The sequence below is a fragment of the Drosophila mauritiana genome, unplaced genomic scaffold, assembly GCF_004382145.1.
Source record: "Drosophila mauritiana strain mau12 unplaced genomic scaffold, ASM438214v1 U_331, whole genome shotgun sequence".
Classification (NCBI taxonomy): domain Eukaryota; kingdom Metazoa; phylum Arthropoda; class Insecta; order Diptera; family Drosophilidae; genus Drosophila; species Drosophila mauritiana.
The window spans coordinates 1-7,500 of NW_022881467.1; positions in this window are offsets into that span (position 1 = coordinate 1).

Consider the following 7,500-nt stretch of genomic DNA (forward strand, 5'->3'; position numbering starts at 1 on the left):
AACACCTCGTCATCAATTTAGTGACGCATATGATATTGTTATCATATAATTTTTGATATAAAGACTTTAAAGAATTCTATCACGTTGCCAAATACCTCGTCATCAATTTAGTGACGCATATGATATTGTCCCTATCATATAATTAATATAAAGACTTTAATGAATTGTGTCAAGTTGCCAAACCCTCGTCATCAATTTAGTGACGCATATGAATTGTCCCTATCATATAATTTGATATAAAAACTTTAAAGAATTGTATCAAGTTGCCAAATACCTCGTCATCAATTAGTGACGCATATGATATTGTCCCTATCATATAATTATATAAAGACTTATGAATTGTGTCAATTGCAAACACCTCGTCATCAATTTAGTGACGCATATGATATTGTCCCTATCATATAATTTTTGATATAAAAGACTTTAAGAATTATCAAGTTGCCAAATACCTCGTCATCAATTTAGTGACGCATATGATATTGTCTCTATCATATAATTAATATAAAGACTTTAATGAATTGTGTCAAGTTGCCAAACCTCGTCATCAATTTAGTGACGCATATGATATTGTCCCTATCATATAATTTTTGATATAAAAACTTTAAAGAATTGTATCAAGTTGCCAAATACCTCGTCATCAATTTAGTGACGCATATGATATTGTCCCTATCATATAATTAATATAAAGACTTTAATGAATTGTGTCAAGTTGCCAAACACCTCGTCATCAATTTAGTGACGCATATGATATTGTCCCTATCATATAATTTTTGATATAAAAACTTTAAAGAATTGTATCAAGTTGCCAAATACCTCGTCATCAATTTAGTGACGCATATGATATTGTCCTATCATATAATTAATATAAAGACTTTAATGAATTGTGTCAAGTTGCCAAACACCTCGTCATCAATTTAGTGACGCATATGATATTGTCCCTATCATATAATATTTGATATAAAGACTTTAAAGAATTATATCAAGTGCCAAATACCTCGTCATCATTTAGTGACGCATATGATAGTCTCTATCAATAATTAATATAAAGACTAATGAATTGTGTCAAGTGCCAAACACTCGTCATCAATTTAGTTTTTTTTTTTTTTTTTTTTTTTTTTTAGCGTGCGTTTATTTATTTAAAATCTGTCCTAGTGGACAATAATTAAATGGTTTTGCGGGGGAACATTAGCTTAAGGGATACTATTGTACATGTATTTGTGGCGGGTTTTATATGTGTTGTCTATTGTTGTGGAAGATCGAGAGGGTGTCTCCTCATGAGACGTCTGCTTGTTTGGCTATTGTCTAACAGGTTGGTGGCGAGGTGGTTAGGGTGGTTTTCGAGCCTTTTCAGGTATCTCTCGCTGAGCCTGGAGATTTCATCAGCGACTTGTGGGATTCCAAGTTCCCTATGTATGGCGACATTCTCGTGGTAGGGATGCGCATTACAGGCAATTCTCAAGCACCTATTCTGGAACCGCTGTATACGCAGGCGATTCGTGTGGCTTGCCGTGCCCCATAGCTGTATCCCGTAGGTCCAGATGGGCTTGAGAATTGCCTTGTACACCAGGATTTTGTGGTTCTGCCTTAGCTTGGACCCTCTCCCAATAAGCCAATGCATCTGCCTCAGACGCGCATCGGCCTGTATGCGTTTGCTGACGATGTGGGGACGCCAAGTGAGCCTGCGGTCCAGGGTAAGTCCTAGGTACTTGGGTGCGGGTGCGTTGGGAATGATGACTCCGTTTAGCGTGACCGGTGGGCAGTCTCCTCTCCTTAGTGCAAATGTTGTTTGGGTAGATTTTTCCGCGTTCACTACGATGTTCCACCTGCTGAGCCAGGATGTAGCGCGTCCATTTGCCTTTGGATTGTTTCGGAGGCTTCTCGTGGGTCGGATGAGAGGCGAGGAAAGCCGTGTCATCTGCATAAGTCGCTATAGTTAGGTTCCTGGAGGGGATTATGGGAAGGTCTGCGGTGTAAAGGGTGTACAGTATTGGTCCGAGCACACTGCCTGCGGAACTCCAGCTCTGATCAGTCTGGGTAGGCTTATTGCACTTCCGCATCTGACTTGGAATGCTCTTCCCTCAGTGTAGGATTTGAGGAGGGTAAAATGGGGGCTTGGGAGGTAGGATTTGAGTTTATGGAGGAGTCCAGGATGCCAAACTCTGTCGAATGCCTGCTTCACGTCGAGCATTACAGCGCAGCAGTATTTCTTTGCTCGAATGCCTCGAGATCCGTTCGACTAGCCGGTGGCATTGCTCTGGTGTTCCGTGGGAGCGCCTGAAGCCAAACTGGTGATCGGGGATCAAACCAGCCTCATCCAGTACTGGCAATACTCTGCGCAAAAAATACTCTTTCGAGTATTTTGGAGAGGATTGCCAGCAAACTAATCGGACGATAGGAGGCGAGATTGGCTTCAGGCTTACCAGGCTTGAGGAGGACAATAACCTCTGCTCTTTTCCACTCTTCCGGGAAGTACCCTAGCCGGAAGCAGCTGTTGTAAATGCTGGCCAGCATTTGTGTGCAGCGGAATGGGAGCATTTTTAGGGGCCGCCGCATCTATACGATCCAGGCCTGGAGATTTGTTGTTCTTCAGTAGAGCAATCTCCCTGCGCAACTTCCTCAGGGTCGACTGGTTCCAACGGGGGACCGGGAGAGCTTGGGCTATTGAGAAACCGGCTGTTTTCAGCATGTTCTTCGGCAGTGCAGCAGTCGAACGGAGAGAAGGCGTTGTAAAGGTGTTCGGGCGAAAGCTTCTGCTCTTTCAGCATCCGAACGGCACCAGGATCCATCTGCTTTGCGCACTGCGGAAACCTTTTTGGCTGGTCGTTTAATGTGGCGGGGGGCGTTCCACAGGTTGTGGTCTGGGTCCCGGGAGAGAGTTCCTCGAGGAATCTGAGGAAGGAGTCCTGGCGTAGGCTGGAGATCTTGTCCTTCAACTCCTTTGTGGCGTGATTGAGCGCTGTTTTGTCTCTTGGATTGCGCGTCAAGAACCAAACTCTCCTGAGACGCCTCTTCTCAGTCACGAGTGCCGCAATTTCCGGGGACCAGAGGTGGAGGTCCCTGCTAGGTGTTCTCGCAGTCTTTGGTGGCGGTGGGCTTGCGAATTCCGCAGCGTTTTGCATCTGCCTGGTGAGATTCCGATAGCTTCATCAATGTTCCTGGGTGTGTTGAGGATGGGGGTTCGGATTGACGGTGGAGAGCATCCAGGACGCGAACTTGGCGGCGTCGGTATATTTTCCAGTGAGCCTTCTGAGCGGGGTTTTCCTGAGGACTGGCGTGTTGATTAGCACGTTTATTGCACAGTGGTCTGACAGGAGATCAGCATTTGTTGTGCAGCTGATCTTCGCATGCCCTATGCCTTTCGACACAGCAAAGTCCAGTAGGTCTGGAGTCTTGAGGGGATTCGTTGGCCAGTGAGTGGGCTCGCCAGTGGAGTGGCAGTCCAGTCGGTGGCGTTGCAGGTACCCAAACAGAGTTTTCCCTTTGGGGTTGTTGGCGCGCGATCCCCACCAAGAATGTTTGGCGTTATAATCTCCAGCTGCTATGAAGCGGGGCCCAAAATGCTCGAAGAACTCACTGAGGTGAGATGCTGTTATGCCGGTATTGGGGGGAAAGTAGACCGCTCCAATGTCTAAATCTCCTTGCGGGCTGACAATCCTGATGACAGGACATTGTGCCCAGTCTTGCTGAAACGCGGGCAGCTCTAGGTATTGAATACCGCTCCTGATGAGGATGGCTGCTCCACCGCGTGCTCTGCCAGAAGGATGGTCTGCATGGATGAGGTCATATCCGCTGATATTAAAGTGGGATCTGGGGGAGAAGTGGGTTTCGGCTACGAGTAGGATATCGATCTGGTGGGTCTTCAGATGGTGCTCGACTATGGCCTTGCTGTTCTGCAGGCCGTTCGCATTCCAGACGACTAGGTGGAGCTTTAGTTGCATGACTTGCTGTTGAGAATGGTGGCCACCAGCTGTGTCATCTGGGTGAACATGCGCTCCATCATCCTTTCCATCATTCCTTCCATGCGAGCGAACATCGCTTCTATCTGACCGGAGTGTGGGGTTTCTGTTTGGGTTTGGACTGGGGTTGTGGGATTCTGCGGTGCTGGCGTGCACTCCGTTGAGGGCGTCTCGGTAGCTCCTGCCAGAGGTGACGTTTGGTGATGCCACGGGCGGCGCCTTGTTAGCATTAGCGACGGGCCTTGTTTTCGGAGCAGCGAGTGCTTTGGCCCTTTTGTATGCAGGGCATCCCTTGAAAGACGCAGGATGGTCCGCCTGGCAGTGGAAGCAGCACGCTTTGTCGTCCTCCCTCTTCTCACATGCCCTCGATTCGTGAGGGCCTCCACACTTTACACATCGGTATTCCAGGAAGCAGTAACGCTGTGTATGACCGAATCCTGGCACCTGAAGCATTGAGGCACGTCGTTGAACTTCTGCGGCGGTTCAATGGTTACTACCGACCTGCAGATCCGCTTGACTTGGTAGACGTCTTTGTTGTTGCTGGAAGGCTCCAGGTTGGCGAAGAATATTCCCAGCGGTTCTTTAGTTCTTCTGCCAATGGGATTGTGCAGATCTCTAACAGCGTGCCTTGTCTGCGAAGGTCTTCAATGATTTCCTCACGATCGGTGGAGTGGTGGAGTCCTTTGATGACAACCTTGTATGCACGTTCATCTTTCGGCTGGAAAGTCCGATGCCTCTTGTTTTGGGCCACAAGTTGGAGACGCAGAGCTGTATAGGACTCTTTGTCCGGCATCATGACACGTACGTTGTTGCCATTCACGGTCTTGTAGGTAAAATTGTTCTTCGGGCCTACAAGAGTCGTGATCATCTTGACGAGTGCCGAGATGTTGGTCACATCGGGGATAAAAATCGGAGGTGGCTTGATGGTCTTCGGGGTGGGCTTTGGTTTCTCGGGGTCTTGGGCTTGGAATCGTCTTTAGGTCCGGGTTCGTCATCAGAGCTCTCTTGGTCGTACTCGTCTTCTTCGGTCGAGAGTAAAGCGAAGGCGTTGTTGGCGAGCTTCTTGCGCAGAGCTGCGCTAGTGCTTGGCTTATCTTCCAGCTCCTCTCCCTGTGCTTTCTTTGCCGGTTTTCGCTTTATCTCGCCCGGCTCTGTATGCGAGGTGCTTCCCTCGCTGCTGGAGCTGCTCTTGCGTGTTCTCAGAGCCTTTTTGCGTGGTGTTGTTCCAAGCTTGTGGGTGCGCGGGGGGGCCTGCCAGTCCATCTTCTCCAAAGTTGATAAGGAGTGAGGAGGGGGGGGGGGGGGGGGAGCTGGGCACCGTAAGCCGGTGAGCCAGGCAGCACGTGGCTGCTGCTTTGCAATTATACCGCTGCTTCGAGCACTGGGTTTTTTGCGCTGATAACACGCACACTCGGGTGTGCGATGGTGTTAGTGCGAACTACCGTTAGGTACGTTGGCTGGGCCAATCAAAACGCGCGACAAGATCACGCGACGCGAAGTGGCTGGGCACAAGTAACGGGACTTACAACTGTGAACAATTTGCTAACAATTTGCTGTCGATCCGCAGGCACGTCTGCACTCGTCGAGTGTTCGATCGCGACTGATCAATTTAGTGACGCATATGATATTGTCCCTATCATATAATTATATAAAGACTTTGAATTTTCAAGTTGCCAAAACCTCGTCATCAATTTAGTGACGCATATGATATTGTCCTTCATATAATTATAAAGACTTTAATGATTTGTGTCACGTTGCCAAACACCTCGTCATCAATTTAGTGACGCATATGATATTGTCCCTATCATATAATTAATATAAAGACTTTTTAAAGAATTGTATCAAGTTGCCAAACACCTCGTCATCAACTACTATATTATGGTTGCGCCGACCTCTCATATTGTATTCTCTTATGTCTTCATAGGATTTTGGCAATTATACGAGTAAATTAAATAATATACATATGAAAATGATTAATTATTATATGTATAAGGGAAAAAATGCTGAAATATTCCCATATTATCTTAGTATTATAGAGGAAAGACCGTTGCCGACCTCTGATATTGTTCAAAAACTTATGTTATTTATATGATTTTGGCAATTATATGAGTAAATTAAATAATATACATATAAAAATGATTAAATATTATATGTATAAATGTATAAAGGAAAAAATGATGAAATATTCCCACATTATCTTAGTATTATAGAGGAAAGGACCGTTGCTGACCTCTGATATTGTTCAAAACTTATGTATTTATATGATTTTGGCAATAATATGAGTAAATTAAATAATATACATATGAAAATGATTAATTATTATATGTATAAATGTATAAGGGAAAAAATGCTGAAATATTCCCATATTATCTTAGTATTATAGAGGAAAGACCGTTGCTGACCTCTGATATTGTTCAAAACTTATGTATTTATATGATTTTGGCAATTATATGAGTAAATTAAATAATATACATATGAAAATTATTAATTATTATATGTATAAGGGAAAAAATGCTGAAAATATCCCACATTCTCTTAGTATTATAGAGAAAAGCCATTATAGTGAGAGGGTATAGTAGTGTAAACGACCGGAATTACGACAGAGGGTTCAAAAAACTACTATAGGTAGGCAGTGGTTGCCGACCTCTCATATTGTTTCAAACTTATGTATTCATATGATTTTGGCAATTATATGAGTAAATTAAATAATATACATATGAAAATTATTAATTATTATATGTATAGGGGAAAAAATGCTGAAATATTCCCACATTCTCTTAGTATTATAGAGAAAAGCCATTATAGTGAGAGGGTATAGTAGTGTAAACGACCGGAATTACGACAGAGGGTTCAAAAACTACTATAGGTAGGCAGTGGTTGCCGACCTCTCATATTGTTCAAAACTTATGTATTCATATGATTTTGGCAATTATATGAGTAAATTAAATAATATACATATGAAAATTATTAATTATTATATGTATAGGGGAAAAAATGCTGAAATATTCCCACATTCTCTTAGTATTATAGAGAAAAGCCATTATAGTGAGAGGGTATAGTAGTGTAAACGACCGGAATTACGACAGAGGGTTCAAAAACTACTATAGGTAGGCAGTGGTTGCCGACCTCTCATATTGTTCAAAACTTATGTATTCATATGATTTTGGCAATAATATGAGTAAATTAAATAATATACATATGAAAATGATTAATTATTATATGTATAAGGGAAAAAATGCTGAAAATATCCCACATTCTCTTAGTATTATAGAGAAAAGCCATTATAGTGAGAGGGTATAGTAGTGTAAACGACCGGAATTACGACAGAGGGTTCAAAAACTACTATAGGTAGGCAGTGGTTGCCGACCTCTCATATTGTTCAAAACTTATGTATTCATATGATTTTGGCAATAATATGAGTAAATTAAATAATATACATATGAAAATGATTAATTATTATATGTATAAGGGAAAAAATGCTGAAAATATCCCACATTCTCTTAGTATTATAGAGAAAAGCCATTATAGTGAGAGGGTATAGTAG